Raw genomic sequence first — 22,544 nt, forward strand, 5'->3', positions numbered from 1 at the left:
TTTTCTTATAATAAAAACTAAATTTTTCCCGGATATTCGATTACTCCTCAACAAAAATTATAATCTGACCCTTACACCAAACAATTTTAATTCGAGCTTCGAGTACTTCCACCGAACCGAAAATAATATTTAGAAATAGAATTTTACGTGATTATCTAAGAAAACCTTTTATTACTTGAAAATATTAAATGTAGTGTCAAATTAAACATCTTAGTCGGGTTTTCTGAATGAAATTTCAATAAATTATTCAGAGATAAGCGTTGCAGTTGCGGTTTCCAACATCTCAGTCAAAACACTCCAAGTGAATCAAATGTGTCCTCTAATCTTTACCTTTAGTTTCTGAAATTAAAAAAAAAAAAAATTCTTAATGTTCCTTTTAAATATTAAAGAAGGAATAGTACAACAGGGATTTCACAGAAGACACATTTACGACAAATTTTTTTGTTTACCTTTCAAGCTGTAACGGCTATTCTACCTTCGTTTCACATTTTAGGAAAATAAGAGGTAAATACGTAAAACAATTTTTTTAAGAGAGTAGAAAAATATAAAATTTATACTGTAAATAGAGTTTAACAGCAGAAAAAAACGGATTTATCATCGTAATCGTAAGTATGATTTATTATTTTATCAAATTTTAAAACAATTATTTTAGAAACTATAGGTTTTAAAATTAAATATTTATAATCGACCTTTAACAACAGAGTTTTTCGTCATAGGAAACATAAATCCGATGTGTTCGTTTCCACTGCATTTTAAAACATCGATGTCACGATCGATCGATTATAAATTATATTAATTGATAATCAGATCTTGAATATAAATAGATTAAATTTAGATTAAGTTTTCTTGAAAATCATTACAAGAAAGGAAAAACGGTAATTTTTGAGACGAGTTTGTTATTCGGTGGTGGAAGATGAGTATCACCGAACATGGATCAGGAAGGATTACGGTTTGTAAAGATCATTTATTACATTTATATTTTATACTATTATAAATAAATCGAACGATTAATAAATCGATTTTGAATTATTCATTTCTTCAATTATTTGTTAGCGTTATGGTAATTTAAAGACAATGAAGAAAAACAGTGCGACGTTGTTTGATTTCAGTGACTTCGGGTGAACCTTAAACGAGAAAGCAAAATAATACAGTAACGAAAAGTAAAGCGAATGAGCGGCACTCAGAGGATGAGTGCAAGGAGTATAGTCGAATCGACTGTTTGTAGTGTTAGATAGATGGCATTAATTTATAAAGGCCTGACGAAAGGGTGAAAAATTGGCAGAAGGAGGGGCCAGGTGAGGGATGGAAATAATTAATGCGGTTGAGTGGAATCTGCCCATTACGAGAGTGACACTCCGTTCTTCAGTCGACTCCTGTTAGGAGCTAGATAACACACCGACAAGACTGATACCTTCTCTCTCTATATCACTATTACCCTTTCTTTTGCTCTGAAACCCCTGTCCTTCCGAGCTTCATTTACCATCCTGCATTTCATCCCCTCATACTCTGTTATCCTCCGCCGATATTTTAATCTTTAATCGCATACAAACAACCCTTTATCCTTCTTTCAGTATCGTCACCGCTCACCTCGTCGACTCACCCGCTCGTCGCTGTCTTTTGCTCATCGGGAAAATGAAGTCTGATGGGTAGAACATCGTAGAACGAGTTACTCAGAAGATTCTAGCGGCTGTTGAACCTTTATTTCCAATTACAAATATCTTTTTGACTTTACCAAAATATATATTTTTTCGAAAAATATAATTATACTAAAATTTACCAAACTAAATTAATCGACTATCACAACATAAGATACAAACATCATCCGATGTTTATTTTTTCTTTATTAATAACCTTAGTTTTTTTCATTTCAAAAGTACGCTTCAAGGAAGAGTTACTTTTTTATGTATTTTCAGCAAAAAAAGAAAAAAAAAATTTTTCCATTATTACGTTACTGAAATAGATGACATAATCATAAGATTGTGTCATCTATTAAATAAAATTTTATTTATATAGACACGAAATCTTATTTTAATTTTTCCCCTTAAAAGCCTACATAATATTAAAGCTGGAATTGAATCCTTTTATAGATTTAATAAGAGTAACCGTTTTATTAAAGTCTATGCTATAATACCGTCAGAAATTAAAGAAAAAACAAATAGAAAAATTTTGTATTTGCGAAATGTTAATCGTATATTCGGAAATAAAACTTTACCAGCACTCGATTAAACTGTTATTTCTTTAAAGTGAGGTTTTAATTTTTTTCTACATATATTTTTTAGCTGATGAAGAAAGTTTGCTTCAATATAAAGTACATACTTTCAATATTTGTAAAGTAGCAGCCGATAACACAGAACGTTTCACAAAATTCTACCCCGTTCCACTTGAATGCATTTTTACAATCGATTTGAGAAAAAATCCATATAAACGTCTGTCAATAATTTGTCAAACTGTCTCGGTCAATTTTATAATTTTTGTACTTAATAATTGATATTTAATATCACTATCTGGAGTTATTACAGAAAAAATAAAAGTAGCGGAATTTTATCTTAATATAAAGATTTTCTTCTTCTTTTCTGCCTTGTGTAAAGCATATTACACGATTATTTATACGATAAGATTCATCGAATCTTATCGTCGCAAATGCGTTTTGTTCAGCCGTACCACCGGTTACAATTAATATTGGTTATATTAAATATTAAAAGTGTGCCAAAAAATTAACAGAATTGTTGAACTGAATTTGACACGTCTGAACTTGTTAAATTACTATTGATTATACTACTAAGAATAAATTTACACGTATAGCATTACAATTGCTCGAGGCGTTGTAAAAATAAGCGAGGAGGCTAATTTAAACAATATATTTAAATTAAATCGATTATAACAGTAGTGGATTAAATAAAAATCTAAAAAAATAACTTTTTACGGATATTTTTTTGTCGCTAACTTGCCGGTGCTGAAACACATAAAAAAACATATTTCAGTAATATTTTCCTAGAAAACTTGAAATTGTTTTTAAGAAAATTAATTTTGCAATCTTAGTGGTCGTAGCCATTTCAGACAGTGTTTTGTTACAAGTAATAGGTTCAGGAGTTGGAGGGAACATACTTCTTGAGAAAAAATAATTACGTCAATTTTTTTATTGAGTTTGCGATGTTATCTTCTAAAAAAAGAGATTGGCAATTCGTATTTAGTTTTTAGCAATATAGCATGATGGTTTCCAGAATTTTCAGTTAAATTACAATATTGAATGATATGTTTTTAAAGGAAATGTATGTTTCCTCTGTAAAAAATTAAAGCTTTGACGTACCCCATATTACCACCTACATTTTGTGGATTCTGTAGTTTTTTTTATATATTTATTTTTATATTTTATTATCAATTTTAAATCGATTTAATTTCTGCGAATTTCTGAAAAAAAGTATATTTTAAGGACATAAACATTCAATGATTTTGAAAATAATTTGAAAAGTTTTTGGGTAAGGTAGATCATGAAAAGATTAAGAACCTTTTTTAATAAGTTAATAATCAACGTACTGTTCAAGATGGAAATTAGCAGTGTTTAAAACGCCTAAAAGATTCAATTTAAGAGCCCATTTTAAGTTTACACTCGGCGACACAATAAAACGTCATTTTAGCGGCAAAATGCACTCCAAGTTACATTTCACTGCAGAATTTGTTCATGAACTTAAAACAATTAACGTCCAAGACCTCACCGTACCAAAAAAAGACAGCGAGCACATATTCAAATATAAAGAAAACTCACCGCAAACGATAGATTTAACTACAAGACATTTAATCACCTTATGTAATCCAAACATACAGTTTTTATTTACCGACTTGTACCATCTAATATAAGCATTAATACCAGCTGACAACATCGAAGAACTCGATACAGCTCTTAAACTCTTGCAGAGTTTAACCCACCACTATTATGTAAAAAAAAAAAATCAAAAATACATAACGCTAAGATATATATACACCGTAATTACTCGATTCTAAGACGCACCCCCATTTCAAAAATTCAATATTTGAAATAAAAAAATAGATCTCTAATTAAAGGGAAAAATATAAACCACATAATTTTACAACAGTATATTTCAAAGTAAGTTTATTACAATAGAAGATATTTAAGTACCTATTTTAACTATCTGTATCTGAAAAGTCAGCTTCGTATTCACTGTTATTATTGCTCTCTGGTTTTTATTCACATCTTCTGGCCTTGGTGTTTTCCAAAGATTTTAATCGCATCATCTGGCTGGTTACCTGTACTCCTTTTGCACGTTTTTCTTTTACGAAATCAATTACAGCATCATCAATTCGGAGAAATCTTCCTCGTTTAGATCCAGTAAAACACTTGGTCGATGCTTTGCATAAAAATATTTCATGATCGTTTTTTTTCTTAGCCGAATATTGACTTCGTTAATATGGCAATGACGGCTGGCAGCTCTATCTATTGCCATTATTTCCGGAAATACAATAACTTTCCATTTTTAATGCGGCGTCGTAATGCATTCTTTCTGTTGCTACATTAACGGTTAAATTAATGGAAAACTAAATTTCACTTCGTGATGTACTGTACTAGACTAAGAGAGTAGAGAATACAATAACAAGGCTATAAGGAAATACCGTAACACGATATAACAACAAATACCGGCACTATCGATATATTAGCTTTGTATCGATATTAGGGTCTTTTAATATTAATATCGATATTTTACTTTTGATAACCTATCCCTAAGTACGTGTAGGTTATTGCCCATCGTATTTCTTCGAATCTAAGATGCACCTTATTTCTATGAACGATCACATCGAAAAAAATAATGTCTTAGAATCGATTAAATATATATAATATAGTACATATATATATATATATATATATATATATATATATATATATATATATAGATCGATAGATATACAAAATTATCAACATCGTCAAGCAAGAAGTTTAACAAGTCGGTTTTAAAACAACAATCATTATACAAAAAGATCATATAATAAAATACGCAATAATGACCAAGGATATACGATACAAATTATACAATAATTTTGCACTAAATTCCTCATCGAGCAAACTAAAAAATTATTTTTTCTAACTGAAACAAAATTTAAAGGTGGTTTTTTAAAACAAAAATTCACTAATAAGTATTGAAAAAATAATATCCTTTAAAATAAATAATAAATTTTCTTCATCTTCGCATAACGTTTACGATAATATGAACTCAAATAATTTTCAATTGACTCCTTACAAATTATTATATACGACACTAAGACTTAACTTATTTTGTCAATCAAACGGTCAGAATTATTTCATATCAAAACTATTTATTTTTTACGTAACATAAAATTTAACCCCTGCTATTTTTATTTATTTTGACGCTGCTTCCATCAGGGTTTAACTATTTTTGGTACTGCATCTAATCATCGAATTTTTTGAGGAAAATGCTTACGCAGTTCCTTTTTTTGTCCTTGTAATAGCAACTTTACTTGAATGCGGTCTGTGTAATGAATAGTTTATATATTGAACTGAATAAAATATTTACTAATTTATCTGACAGAAATCAAATGCAGGATAAAAATGCTATTATCATATATTATGCTGAATAAAATTTTATTTCTTTCAGCGGGACAAAGTATAAAATCGATGAGCCTTCTCTCTAATCTTCCGGGTTTCTTTCATTATAGTTACATTATTTTTAAAAATCATGCCACACTTAACAAAGTAGTTTTGTTAAAGTAGAAATTCGCATTAAAAAAGGGCAGAAAGAAAGTGGATATATGATAGATCTACATGCAAGCAGTAGTAATTTTTGTTGCCTTTACTGTTATTATAATTTAATTTCAAATAACGTTTTACTTCGATGAAATTTTGAAATTCTAACCCGATCGACTCCGGAAGATAGCAGTAACAAACCGTTTTCATTTTAAAATGGTAATGAATAAAAGCGTCTTTAATTCCTTCATTTATCGGAGACCGATAAGAAAAGAAGGTTATATTCTTAGACGTGTCGTATAAATTCGCTGGAATGGATGTTTAGTTGGGTGATGGGAGGGTGGTCCGATGTCATTTTACAATTGAAGCATCTCGTTCACCCTTTACCCGTTACTTGCCTCCCTTTTGTGCAAAATTCCCTATAATTCCTTTTGTCTTTTCTACCCCTCTAATCCATACGTCACATCCGTTATCTTTGTTTCAACCCTTTTTATACTCCGGAATAATCAAAAAGGGGACGAGGGGATATTTTTCGGTACGCATATCAACACAGCGGTCCGACGTCGTCCTCTGTTTTTCCTATATATTTCACGTTATATCTCTTTAGACCACAAGGGATGAATTTCCTTCAGAATAACTAGAAATTATTTATGTTTTTTCCCCGACTAACTCTTTCTCCCTTCTTTTTCTCTCTTTATCTCCGTCTCTGTTTCACTCTTTTCTCTTTCAGTTCGGTTTCCTCAACGAACAATACAATAGCTATTCGTCCATCCGACGTCCACCGCCGCTTTACCGCCCTCCCGCTGCAATACGAACTCTCTAAACCCATACCGAATTGCGTCCGATAAAAAAACACGACTCGTTCTTTCGCTACTTTTTTTCTTCTTTTAGGCAAAATAATTTATTAAAGTTTTTAATATATAAATACATAAGACCGAGCGTTAAGTCCAGACACGTTTATACAGTATTCATAAATCGTGATGCTAACGAAATAATTAGGTTAATGAAACCTGGAATTTAATTTTACGTTAAAAAAAAATCATTCAAGTTCAGATAAGCAAATTTACTAAAACTCATATGTCAGCGCGATCGCACACATGTGCGTGTACATACACGAAAATAACGTATAAAGATTTTACAACCCATCAAACGATCACGGTAGGATGATATTTATACTGAAGTACAACATTTATGGCGAATAAGAACGTAATGTAAACCTTCAGAGTTCTTCAAAAGCTGTACGGATACTAAATGCTTTTAAACGAGCAATAATTTAAAAAAATTACATTTTAAATATATAACGATTAAAGGAAAAACTCAGATTCTTTATTTACTTTTTATAATATTCAAACAAGATTAATTTACGTCTGAATTTTCTTGGTTTTTTTTTTACAATGGATATAAATCGATTTAAGATAGTAAACTGTCTCGCCATTAATGTAAGATTCATGATAAACGATGAATATTTAAAACATACATTCATAAAAATTCATAGAATATATTTTGCATGTTTTCAAACAGCACTGAGTGAGGCTAACATTAAGAAGGTAGATCTCCAGGACGTTATCTACAACCCTTGTGTTTTAGCGATCGTCTTCCAGCATGAATCGGTTGAAGGGAGCTTTCGGTGGGCTTTTTCAAGTCTCAACCTGACGACGAGCACAACCGATTGTAATTTTAAATATCTATAAATTTCTTGTATTATGAAACAGTCGTGTCGAGGAGAAACCGTATTTGAAGTGAGAAAAAAACGATTTTTTTCATTTTTAGAAAAGCAAATATTAAAAAAAAAACGATTAATTAAAAATTTTAACTCCAGCAGAACTACGTTCAAATGCATTAAAATGACGAATAGGATATCTGAAACTCCAGCTTACATTCTAGTGATTTAATCAGCAATTCTATAGATAAGAAAAAAAAACATTATTGTCATTTATTTTGTTGATATTTCTTTCTATTCTTATGCTAGCTGGTTTTCTCGGAATATCTTCGAAATAATTTGGAATAACGTTTAAAGTTTAAACAAATCAAGAATTGAAACTCATTTCTACGGCAACATTAAATAAATGATTATTAGAAGAGTTGACCTGGTTTTTCGTTAATCGATTTAACTTTGTGTGTGTGAGTTTTTATTTTTTGTGCGTAATATAAAAATATATACATTCATATATTTATACATTTATTAACTCGTTTTCATAATTTTGTTTTGGCGTTTTTACAGGAGATTATTGATGAATATGAAAAAAATGGAGCTTAGTTGGATTCAAAAATATAAATTTTAATACTTTTTATGATGCATATAACACTGGTATTTAATAAAACTTTAATCTGATCTATTTAACGCCTATTAAAATTAGGATTTTAACTCAATTTTAATCTATGTTGTTCTCCCGCTATTACTAACTAAGATTATTGCGTTTATTGTATTTAAGTGGTTAATATTTATATTACTTTTATAAGTTACATTTATTGAATAATTTAGTAACAGATTGAAGAATTTAGTATAATTTTTAGAGCAATGTATTTTTCGTTTTAATATTTTTTACATTAACTCTACATAATTTCTAATATATATTTATTTTACACAGTTTTTAATATATTTTAAGTAATATCCGTTTGTTTGTGTTATGATGTACCATTCTCTTTCGACTTTATGTTATTTTTATCACTATTGTTTTTTTTTTTTAATATTATAAATACATCCGAAAGATAAATTCTTCAATGAGCGCATAACTCAACATATATTCCTGCTGTTATTGATCTTTTTATTATGTAAATAAGTATTTCACATCTTAATATTAGTATATTAATAACTATTTATTTATTCATATCCACAAAATTAATTTAATTTATTTTCTGCAGTTTTTTTTTTAATTTTCTATATCTGAAGTAATTCGCATTCTATTAGTTATATTATTTTTTACATCAGTAAAGTGAAAATTTTCATTAATTATAAAAAAAATCTGTGTATAGTATAGAAGTGAGTTACCGATTTTTTTTTTTTGTATTGTGTGAAAGTTTTCATCTAAATTTTTTAAACATATTTCTGATATGTAATTCGATAATGTTATTTTTATTCCATAAAATTTATTTTTATTTCATAAGTAAAAACGTTTCTCTTATAAATAAATTTGGACTTTTATTTCAGAAGATTTTTGAATTAAAATGGATTGTTACATATATTAGAAACAAACAGGCACGTGCGAGCGTGTAAGAAATTTCATGAAAAAGCACCCATTTTAATTTCATTTTTTTCGTCTACATTTTTGGATAAAATACACATCCGTGAAATTTCAGCTTAAAATTATATATTTTACCTTAATAATGTTCTAGAATTAGAAAATTACTGTCGGCTAATACAGATTTTAGTTAAAACATGTTCGTTTAAGATTTCGAAATGAGAAAGTGAAATGTGTAATGACGTTTTTTATTTTAAAGATTAAAAACACAGCAAAAATATCTATAAATTTCTCAAATAACATTTCCGATATGCCGAGCGTAATTAAAAATAGTATACTAGTTTTAAGTTCGTCGTTTGAATATTATTTTTTATTTTATAATCAAAATATTATTCATTATAATTCTACGATTAAGTTTATGTATTTAACAAAAGCAAAACGAGAAGTATATATATATATATATATATACAAACCTTTCCTTCTTGATTTATCCAGAGTAAAATAAAAAAATAATATTAATTTTTTATTCCCTTTTCCTCTGATACGGGTTCACCACAAAACGCAATAAAAAAAAAGATAGGTTGACCCATTCATGCGTACCCGATGGTGCCTCTCTCTCGCCCCCTGTTTGCGGAACGCAATTTAGCGCCAGTCCATTCACCCGCAAGGACTCGCCAAAACGCCGTGCCCGTTACTACCGATATAAATCAAACACAATAGACTAACACATCTTTATAAAACACTCAAACGAACACAAATACCCACAAATATACATGTATACAAACATAAGCTTATACATACAAGGGATCTCCACAAATACGTGTATCGTCCGATATTTGTATTTTTTCTAACTTTTGAATGTTTTCAGACTTTGTTTGAAGAGTTTATGCTTTTGTTCCGTTTCAATTCCGTTTTTATAACGTGACTGCCCGAGTACCTATCTATTTAATGTATAGGATACATTTGTGATATCGTTTAAAAATGAATATTCACTGCAAAGAAAAAAGTATTGCACATAAAACTTTAACACTGTTGACAATAATTTAGATTCGCATCAATTGAATGAATGTATATTTACACCTGACCTAACTTCAATTTTACGTTGTCATTTGCTTCTCAAATATGAACTCGCAAATAAATGTTACAGGATAAGTGTTAATTATATTAAAATATTTAAGATTATACACATATACGAGTATGTGAGTATATTCATATATACTCGTATACATATATTTATGTGTAAGAGTTATGTGTACCAATAAGGAAATTCATAAAAGCGATATAAAAGTCACTTCGTAAGTCATTTCTACTAAGAGGTCAGGATTAGCCTTACTGACCCTCTCCGCAGCCGATTCAACACTTTTATTCGAATTCTCGCCCCCTACATCCTGCTACCCTATTATGATGCGTATCTCAGGTAAAATACGCTACACTATCAAGATTATGGAACAAAGGAGTGATTTAAACTTTCATGATGACATATATTAACCTCAAGTTACATAGTAACTACTAATTAACCAGTGTTCGATTAAAATCTTTAGAAATTAATATAGAGAATAATGGTCCTGATTTATCCTCTTTTATCCTTTTTATGAATAGAGAGTATCGATCGAATAAATAAAATTAGAAATGAAATTATAATATATGATATGAGAAAAATAGTAAAAGAAATTAAAATTATACTAAAAATCAAAACTACCGATTCAAAAGAGAAAAATGGTCGGACTGTCACCAACCACTGCATTGTCTGGCAATGCATTTGCAGAAAGAAGTGATCTTATGTCGAGTTAAAATCTAAATACCAGGATACGGGTATTTTCTGTTAAACGGTACCGCAGAAATTATTGATGCTCTTTTGCATGACAAAATGGCACCGTGTGTGTTTAAGCATTATTCTGATAACAAAGACACTTAATGCCTTATTCCTTTTGGTGTTAAACCTTCACCTGATTCGTTTTCGACTGCATAAAATTCAAATATTCGTCAGGCAAAGATACTCCACACAAAAATTTAACGGATGTGGAGGATTGTGATGTTGATTCAAGTGGAAATGCAGGCACCAAAAAATTTACATATTTTCTAATTACCTACAATTATTCTCGTGGAGGGCTTATGTAGTACGATTGAAAGATCACGATGATAAAAGAGATTTTCGGAAAAGAAACGTTAGTGCTTTCAACAATGGAATATTTTATAAAATTTCTTTTTTCAAACTAAATTATTCACATTATCGCGAGCTATTTTATAAATAGCGATCCATTATCAAGTTGTTACTATAACAGCCATTAAAAAAATATCAACATTTCTGTAAAAAATAACTCAGATGCACGAGTTATCACACACCCAAACACGCACGCACGAATGCACACACACACACACACACACACACACACACACACACACACACACACACAGTGAAACGAATTCTTCATATACTCCGGTTTAATATTATATAACTAACTCTCAGGATTCCTTCGAAATTTACAATGAATTTTTAATTATAATAAATAAATATATATATATATATATATATATATATAAATGAGCAGATATCATTGTTTAGCACCCACACATATTAATCATTAACACCGATATTAAAGAAACTAAAAATTCTTACTTATTAATTCTGGTTTATATTTATTAATGTGCTACTAGAGTAGGCATTTTATTTAGCGCTTGAGAAAAGAGGACAGAGACGTATATAAGTGTGTGTGTATATATATATATATATATATGTATTTATATTTACCGTTTTAGTCTCAAATCGCTTCGCGCTAAATGAAAAACCCATACCAGCTCAGTGTTGAAAAAAAAAATAGTCGATAACCGACCCATTCAAAAGTTTTTCTTACCATTAAAAATTTTCTTTTTAAAATTAAAATATTTTTCCGTTTCTTACCAAAACATAAAGGTGAACGATTATTTTAAGGGAAAAATATTATTCTATAGACTTTTTAAATACGGTAAACAAATTTAAAGAAAAACTCTGAATTCTTTTCATCTTTGTTTAACGAATACATATATGTGATCAAATAATATCTACTGACGCCTTCTAAATTGTTTTTTCTAGACATACTCTTCTTTATTATTCTAAATATGTATTTTATTATTACTGTTTACTTTATTATTACTATTCCGGTTTTTATTACTTTAAAGTATAAATATGGTTTTTAAAGTTTTTTATATTTTGAACATTTTTTATATTTAACTGTATATTTTATGATGCTACTGTGAGCAAGTTTTCAGTAGCATTTATGCTCTCGTTAACCAATACAGCATTCAGAGTAGGATAACATAATTTGCAGTAGTCTCTTTTACTTATAAGTTGCAACGGTAAAAACTCTAAATTTAAAATATTTAACACCGTGCGAAGAAATAGTTGTCTTTGTGTTCTACAGCAGATTATTTTTATTTAGTAGGACTAAAAAGCGAAGGGGATAGATATACAGGATAATAGCTCCAATGATTAAAGATATTATCGAAGATTATTTGAACGGCTGCTAATGATAATATAAACGATTTTGTATCGGGTAATAAAACGCGAAATAATTTTAGGTCACTGAACGAGTCCACCACAATAAATTATGAAAACTGTAGGATGAAAAACCCGTAATAGTAAAGGGCGGGACATGATGTCGTTTCTGCTGTAAATTTGAACATCAGATTAATGAAGGAAGATGGACTCGTTAGGAACCGATAACAATTTTCAGGCTTTATTGTGGTAACGTTAGGTAACGTAATTTTTTGAAGAATTAACTTAAAATAATATGCTAATTTTTATCGAATAGATTAATTATTTAATATATATCTTCGCAATAGTTATAATATAAAAATAAAAATCCATCTTACCGACAATTTATCTTCACGATATCTGCATTACGTACATTATCTAAGAATTGAATTTAATATTTATTTTATATAAAAGAATAAAAATCAGATAAAACAAAAATTAATGCGTACGTTATTAAAATAATACGGGTAAAAAATAAGAACAAAAAAAACTCGGTTTATAAAGCAAAACGAGTGGTGAATGCATAACCCTCAGATGTTCAGATATGACACACCACATAAATTGATGCGAAGATTCACTTTTTAATCAAGAAAAGCGCGTTTGGACTAATAAATTGTTCGAAAGAAAATTTGCACCGTCGACTAGATCGCACCTAGGGAAATAACTAATATTCCGTACCCCCTCTTTGCCATAAAAATGTCATTAATATAGCGATCTTAAAAATTATAGCCGAATGACAAAATAGGATGCTTGTACTACAGAGAGGGCTCAGATACTGTAGGGGATAAAACCGACTTATCTCTTTCTGTCTTTCTCCAGCCGTTCGCTCACTCGCTCTGTTTTTATACGCTTTTATCGTTATTTATCTCGGTTCCCATAAACTATTGTTCATCCCTTTCCTATAAAATAAAATGTATCATACCATCAGACGAATGGGACGTAGGACCGAGAGGCGGTTTCCAAAAGATTGGGCATATTTGAATGTCGCGTGGTTTGGTTTTTACAATCCCAGACCTTAGAACTCGCTCGCTCGTTCGTTTATTCACTCGCTCTTACTATGCATAACCTCATATAAACAAAATATTTCTGAATTCATTCAGCGGTATCGGTTTATGACGTACAAAAAAATGAACGTACAGGAATATTTTTTTTATAAACAAATTATATTAAAAATTGACTTTCTACTTGGAAAATGTTTGCTTTGTAAATATAAATATATACATCTTTATATGGCCTGTTAGGTGACGTGTGTGGCGTGTCTAGATATAATATATATATATATTCTTGTACATATTACGTATTGTTATTTCAATAAATATCAAGGAGTAAATAAAAAAATCAAATTCTGTTAATTCAGATTATTTGATAAAATGGATTAATTTAATAATAGAAACAAATTATTAATTTTATATCTATACAAATTCATCGATGAGGTTGAAAGAAGATGATACGTCGGTGCGAATGGGAATGACTTAGTCTATGAGATCGGAGAACGGCGAAGATAATAATTATCATAAACATTTTTTCTAACTAAAACTTAAAAGGACAAGAAAATTGTTACGTTATGGAATATACAAGTTTTGTGGGCAAAATTCGGCTTACAAGTTATCTTATCTCCTCCCATTAGGTATATGAAAACGTCAATTAAACGTTGCTCGATCTTACATTTTAAACAAAATATCATTCAAACAATTGTAAAAATTTAGTTACAGAACCGAAAGATTTCTTTGATTTTTTTATTTCTTTCCGATGGCAGAGCTTGAAGGAATGAATGACTGAACTTAATTCTGTCGACTCTAGACAAGCTATTACAAAATTTAAATTTTACATTTTAAAAATTTATAATCGAAGTCTTCATTATGATTTCAAGTTTTATTTTCTATTAATAAATATCTCGAGTATTTACGGAGATGCAGGGAAAATCTTCCTTATTCATTAAGAATCTACGCTCAAATTAGGAATAGAGGGGACGATGTCGGGATAGAGGAGTAAAAGGTGAGTAGCAGGGATATTTTTTTTTTAAATCGATAATATTAAGCTTAGAAGAAATTGATAAGAATCCTAGTCGTCTTTTTAATGAACAAAGATAGGATTTTATTAGAAGGAGGAACCTTTTCATGAAAAGTAAGGGAAATGTGTGTGTATATATATATATATATATATATATATATATACAAATCTATACTTTTTCCGATTCTGATGCACGGTTGTAAAACTTGATGCCTAATAGAGAAGCTACATGGGAACACACACGAAGAGAGTTTATAAATTTCCTTCACGGAATAGAAAAAAAAAAATCTTTTCACTAGCAGAGACAAGATTCCAAAACAGACTGTTCTAAAGAAAAATAATTTGAGTACTTCTTAAGGCTGTTTAAGCCTATTAAGACTTTTTAACAAAAGGATAAGTCCATTTTTTTTTACGAGGTGTGACTGGACTGGAAGGTATTCCAAAGGAGGTAGGTACATCGAGCTAAAGAACAAATACTAACGTAGAAAAGAGCGGTGCGGTGTAAAAACTGGCTAAGGTTATTCTAAGGTGGATGTATCTTTAAAAATCAAAATACTTATGGGTTGAGAGAGACAGGATTAAGAAAATAAATCTAACTTCCGAGGACTTAAAGAATACTTTTTTTAATTATAAATATTATGGAAAAGCTTGTTTAGAAGCAGATTCTAGGTGTTGCCAGTTTGCACCAAGCTCAGCATAAAAAATTAAGATATTCATAGTATATTTGAATTTATATATACATTTTTTTAATATTTATTATCTTTGTACTTTAATATACGCGGAGTTACCGAATCGAAAGATAATTTTTGTTAGTTTTATAATTTGAAGATCGATTTGATCATTTCACATATCAATGTCAGCTGTTATGTAAAACTTAAAAAGATCTGAAAAGAAAAAAACCATGTTCTATCGAAGAGGACGACCCAGTACTTTCTCGGGAAAGTCCGACTACTAATCACATCATATTAGTTGTATGACACATAATAAATTTCTTAATAGTTAATAAATAACTAGTAACCTAACGTAACGAGTATGTAACTAGTCGTTAACTAGAAACCGACTTAAGTTGGTGATCGGCCAGAAGCACGATAAGAGACAACTTTTCTGAAAACCTGTGTTTTCAACCCTTAATAACTTTCTGCAAAGGATATCAAGAACTATAAAGGTTAGAAAATTTTATCAAATTCCTTATAACCCCGTTCTGGTTTTCCTTTTTCCCATTTTTTTTAATAAACATTAGGTTAACCGTTTCTTTCAAATAGTTTAATTAAAAATTTCTTTCCAAATCCTACCTTTGATACTAACAGGTTTTATGTTTGGGGAGAAAAAAACTTTCTTTCTAGCTTGTAACGGTACGGTTCTAATATTTTTCTAACTTTTCACAGTTTTTATTTTTTATTTTAAATTTCTTTTTTTTTTTAAATTAATTTCTGTACTAGCGTCGAGATATTTTAACTCGTGTCATTCGTTAAAAACACAATTGAATTTTAATATTTTTATTTTTCATCTATAACCCTTATTCCGAACTAAATTTTTTCCTTCTTTTCCGTTTTTTGCTTATTTCAATTAAATATTATAATTTTGATGGTAGTTGAAGTTTGATCAGAAAAGGCTTTACCGCAAACTGGAGAAGATTTGTATCAGAGGAAAAATTAGCTCGATAGATCTTATACAAACTTTCCGACGATTATAAACTTTCAGACGATTACTTAATTAACTTCGTACATAAGCGAAGAGTAAGCGAGAGTAGAAGATAGAAACGTACTGGAATATAAAGGTTACAGTCTCTAAATCAGATAAATGAACATGTAGAACACAGCAAATACGTGGTTGAAAGATCAGTGGATAATAGAAAGTAACGGAAATTGCATTGGCCTAGATGAATAACCAATAAAATGATGGTTTTTGTGTCGAAGCTTGTTTTTTTCTTAATTTATTAATATAGCCAACTGGCCTTACACGAACAATATGTTTCTTCATTATCTACGCATAAAGTTTTCCTTCAAATTTTAGGCTTGGTCTCATCATCATTATTAAACGCCTTGTCAAGGCATAAAACATTTAGCCATTTTTGAACTAAAATTTTTTTTAAATGTTTAGTCTGCAACAGCCAGCTATGGTTTTGTTTCAGTATGTCTTCTATAACTAATGTAGAGGAAAATTTTTTTATCCTTGTACCCGAATTCTTTCAGAATTCAAACTTATTGTAATCGAGTACGCATTCCATCGTAAGATTAGCATATACCAGTGAGTGATTTTGAAAAAAATAGATTTTCATTAAATTAATGTTACCGTTAATTTACATGCGCGATTGAATTTGCATTACAAATAAAATTGTTTGGACTTGTAATCTTCATTTTACATGAATAAAATCACTGAATAGGACATTAAATATCTTAAAGTTATTGAAGAGAAAATTTGCCTATTCGAAGTTCTATCCTAAGATCGCGATCGTTTGTTGAACATCTTCCACCCTCTGTCTTGGCACACGAAGAGAGGACAAAAGTGATGTTGGCGTAGACGAAAGAGGCCGAGAGAAGGGTGGTAGTTACGATGACGGTGGCTGATCTGATCGGACAATCAATAAAGGAAACGCTCCTCGTCCCCGTCCCTTCTGCTTCCTACTTCATCAACCCCTTTTGACGGCTCTCATTAGGACCCCTTTGATTCACCCCTGTTCATTTGCACATCTACCATCTACCAGCTATTGATCTCGATAGATAATAATTTCTAAATGGACCGTTCTCGGTCGAATCGTGGATGACAACGTCGCGGTTTGGTAACCATGGATACACTTAAGACCATAATCTAGGATCTAAATACGTCTTCGATTGTCTTGATTCGGATGAACGAATCCGGGAAGGGGAACAATGATATCAATTGCTGTATTATACCGGACGGTCGTACTTTCCCTACAAACAGCAACATAGATACAGAGTCTGTTTTATAAAACTAAACTCTTCAGTAAAAACCTGGAAACTACGTTTCTGTACGTTTCCGGCATTTGATCTTCTCTGAAATGCACCCATCAGTTGAATTTCCTATTATATTATACTTTTCCATCAAAGTTATTGCTATCGGTTTTATTATTTTTGTATTTCTGTATATTTAATGGAAATTTGTAATTTCATATTTATTAACGGAAAATTGAAATCGGTATTTTATTTTTCGATACCTTAAATAATAGAGTGACCTCATACAATAACTGCACGATTTTACTAATTTGTTTTCAGTCGAGTTTTCTACGTGTGTATGTATGTTTTGCGCTTGGAGTTGCAATATCTTTCATACAAACGGTTCAGAAGTTAAAGATAAATTTGGGCAGACCAAACGTATGTCGCCCGAGCATTGGCAGTGCAGTTTGGGGAATATCATGCGATTTTAAGTATCAGCAGGTACTGTCGGGTAGGAGTGTAATCTTAGTGCTTGCAAAAAAAAGTTAAAATTAGAAAGGGAACTTCATTACAAAATTCAAAGTTACTTTTTGAAACTACAATACTTTTTATTATATGGTTTTATTACAGGCACGCAACTACAAAATTTTGCACTGCAGAGTTACTGATATCCCTAATGATTGGAAAAAATATTTGAGAAGTTCTGAAAAATCTATTGGCGGCCCGGAATGGACTGTACAGATAGACAAAATAGTGACGACGGAAGAGTAAAGTAGACAGGATGTCCCCGCAGCAACGGGTGTTCTGGGGAAGGTAGTTTTATCACGAGACAGATCGATGTTTCATATGTGCTATACCGGATACAAACTGTTTTATTAAAAGCAATAAAAATTATTTTACCTAAAATTATGTCTTATTTTTGGGGAGATTTCCCCATGCCATGTGCGGGATTTCCGCACATGAATTTTCAAGTTGACAGTTATTAAGTGACGACGGTCAATCAACCGTTCGGAAAGTTTTGTAGATCCGACAGCGGTGCACAGATTCTAACAACGGTGTCGTTGCGGGGGTTTACGAGACGCCGAAGTCGCATAAAATAGCAGTACAACAAAACCAGCTCGTTTCATATCTCTGCAAGTTCCTTTGCTGGAACATAAATAAAAATGCAGGCCTGTTTGAGCTAATATGGCCCGACATACACGTCCCATGAGTAATGTCGTAAATACATTCAATTTGGATAGATGAGGATGAAATTTGACTGGCATTATTCACTTATTAATCGAGGTAAATATATTTGTTTATACATTTATTTTTAATTTTTTGGAATACGTTAATAGGAAAAATTCCAGGTTGACAGGCATATTTCAGAAATGTCCCCGGCATTTTTGTAGAGATTTCTATCTATCTATATCGATTTGTTTGTTAATCCATAAGAAAGGAAAAGAAATCAATTTAAATTCATCACGGCTTTTGGACGAGGATTTATATAATTTTTCGTAGCTAGCTCTGACTATATAAAACAGGTATAATTAAAATTAAATTTTTGCCTATAAATATCAAATAATTCTTTTCGATATTATGTTGGGTTTCATATAAACTGGATCAAAAGCCCATTATTAAAATTTTTATTTATTCTGTTTTTAAGGGTTTACACACTCATACGCAAGGCAAAATCTGGTTTAACCAAATTTACAAATTGAAATAATTTTAAGCAAACGTAACAAATTTCATGAGATTAAGAAAATTGAAATTTTAGTCGTCTGTTACGTCTTCCTTTAAAATTACTGGCCCCCTCCTTTTAACGAAAAATATATTTAAAAAAGTTAAACCTGACCCGTTTCGAAGATTCTTTACGGGTAACAGATAAGAACTAACGCTCGGCGGAACAAAGGGACAATTTTTTTAATCGGTTAATAAATTGAAAATCTTTTACAGGTTCGGTGCAATTCTCCAGTTTCTCTTCTGCGCAATTTTTTTATATAAAAAAACTTGCCTTTGTTTACAAATTATTATTTTCTTTATATATTCTAACCTTTCAAGCCTTTTAAAAATTTTACTTTCAACAGTTCTTACCGTTTCTAAATTAAATACATATGAATACCGTCATACTAAACTAACAAACATTTCATCTAGTGAAAAATTTGTCGAAGGATTCATTTTTTCTGTTTGAATTTTCAACCTCTTTATTTGAAACTTTATCGATTCGTTCATTTTTGGCATTCTTTTTTATTAAAATTTATTAAGAGCCTACATTCTCTGTTTTCTTGTTTCCCAATAGTCCGTATTTTATTACAATAAAACATTAATCTACACAAAAAAAATATTGTTGAAAATCCCTATGTCCACAAAGGATAGTTGTAAATTTACTTTTCCCATAAAGTTTCTTTCTCGTTGCGCTACCCTGGTTTTAATCTTTCTTCGATCATCCGTACTTTGTAGTTTTTCGGCCTAGATAAAAATAAGTATTAAATGTTTTTTTAGCGAAAAGTATTATCAAAGTATCCTAACATCATTTTATGTTTTTTAAGTTTATATCAGAGTATCGGTTCGATAAGCATCCATTTCTTTGGGCTTGTAAGCAAAGTTTTTTCCAATAATAAGTTATAATTAATAGAAATATTTGAATAAACATATTGTAGAACAATTCGTTAGAGAACAACTATTATAGTAGAATACAAAGCAAATATAAAAAATATAATATATATGTATTTAACTGTCCTTTGTAAAATTAATATTAACCGCAAAATAATATTTTTACGAGGTAGAAAAAAATAAAGTGTTAAAGCCTAAGTAAAACATTAATTATTAATGACGATAATGATGATTGCAACAATTATAACACAATGTTACTAATATGAGTAAATTTAATCGGTAATAGTCGCTTATTGAACAACTAAATTAACTGTTTGTTGAATAACACAAAGTACGAGTAATTGTAACTCAAGTGAAGCGAGTGTGTTAATTGATTACATAAGCACGTATTATGTTAGTTAGAAATATCCTCGTTCAACCCGATTAGTGTGTATAACCTAGATACTATTAGGAAGATTAGGAAGTTACTCTTGCTATCTCACAAACATTGAGCGTTCAGGCGTAAATGAATGTGCCGAAATACTAAATTGTTGCGGACACCGTTTCCACTCTGTTGGTCTCCCATTGTATAACAACACGTTTATAAGCACGTGGTAGTAGAGGAAGGTTCAAAGATATGAGATGTCGAGTAAATAGTAGCGAGCGAGAGAGCCAGATAGAGAGAGAAAGAGAACGACGGAGACGGAGATACTTCGAAGGTGTTAATGTTCAATTTGACCTGTTCCTTCAAGTACTCCCTAACCTGTAAGAAATTTGTTTACGTTTCATATGCTTGTCATTATCTAATATAAGTATCTGTAGTATGTACCGCTAAATATGACACTCGCATTTAAACTATTCTAACTTAATTTTTAAAAAACATACTTTGAAAACGAAAACACAGTCGCAATCTTTAATTATTTCTAATAAAATTCAGACAATTACTTTCTTCGTTTTATCTTCATATTACCGGTTGCATGTTGTGGATTTATGACGATTATTTTTTCTGAAAAACCAGATTTAAAACATCTAATTAAAAAGAAAACCGAGATAAAACCTTAAAATTTTGACGTGTATTTCTACAACTGTAAAAAAACCCTTCCACAGTTTCATTGAATTTTAACCCGAATCTTGAAATCGTTTAAGCTTACGTAAGATCATCGAGTCTTATTTTCTGATTATCGAAGAACAATTTTTTTGTTGATATTAACCATTCCAATATCGATTTTGCTGTGATCGGAACACAAGATTTCACAAGCTATTTTATAAGAACGACCGCCCTGCAGCTGGGACAGTTACAGTTTTAATTACTGAATAGCTTACTTCGTAGATTGCAGTTTAAAAATAGTTATTTATAAAAATGTTAAGCTCAGTGATTTGTTTAAACTCTTGCCCAGAAATAAATAAGTAATATAAAGTTGTTTAGGGAAAATATAATAAATTATTATATATATATATATATATATATATATATATATATATATAATATAATATTAATATAATATATATTATTATACTCCCTTTGTATATATATATATACAAAGGGAGTTTATAAACACTGTTTCAAAAATTCAGGGGATGGTCCCCCACATCGAAGTAAAGAAAAATCTTTTTCATCAACATATACTCGGAAACGCATAGTTTACTGGCTATCCGCCATTTTCTATTTTTAACATAAAAAATTATTTATGAGGAATGGCTAATCGTATCGGGCTGAACTTTCATTTCATATACTGTTAGCCTACCTAGAGGTTTACTTAATAATGCACTTGATCTCTCAATCTATTTCAAAACGGCGGCCATTTAAACATTTTTGTTGTTCTTTGCAACCGCTGGTTTATTTAAATGTTATTTTTACAAAAACATAGGCGTTTTATGACAAAGAAATTGACACCTTATTTATTCAAATCCTTTCATAAATAAAAAAGTTACGGTAAAGATTCTTGAAGCGAGTCATTTTAGATTAAAAAACCAGTTTACACCTCTTCCCGAATAAAATTGAATAACTCGACACGATCTCAACTGGAATAATTTTATTAATGTTATCGTATAATAAATTACAATAAAATAAAATATTACTGAAATCATGAAAATATTATAATAATAAATAATATAAATGTTAAAAAATAAATTGGATTACATATTTTTCGTTTAATGAACAGGCACTGGTTATTAAACAAACTTTTTTTCAAATAAATTTTTTAATAACAGTAAATTATCGTATCAAATAACAGAATATTAATAAAATAAACTGCAGTAGCTGTTCAAAATAAATGCATCCTGGCGTTTTTTATTGACTGCCGAACTCTTTCAAAAATGCAGGTGTCTGGCCATTCTCTCGATTCAATTTAGAATTCTTATGCGTAATACGGGGATTTCGTATACAAGAACCTAAATGTCACCGTAAGAAAAGGTCCAGACTATTGAGATCGAAAGACCTTGCAGGTCATGCTGCTGAGCCTCCTCGACCGATCCGTCTGTTTGGATATCTTCATTTAGGTGATCTCGAACTTGTAATATATAATGACCCGGAGCCGGAGCCCCTTCCAACTTGAACCGCATTTTTTTGCGCATGTTTAGTGGCAAATCTTCAAGTAAATGTAGAAGACCAGCCGTCAAAAAATGTAAATATCTTTCACCGTTAAGCGGTTCAGGTAAAAACAGAA

This window comes from Lycorma delicatula, chromosome 4, assembly GCF_047948215.1.
Source record: "Lycorma delicatula isolate Av1 chromosome 4, ASM4794821v1, whole genome shotgun sequence".
Lineage (NCBI taxonomy): Eukaryota > Metazoa > Arthropoda > Insecta > Hemiptera > Fulgoridae > Lycorma > Lycorma delicatula.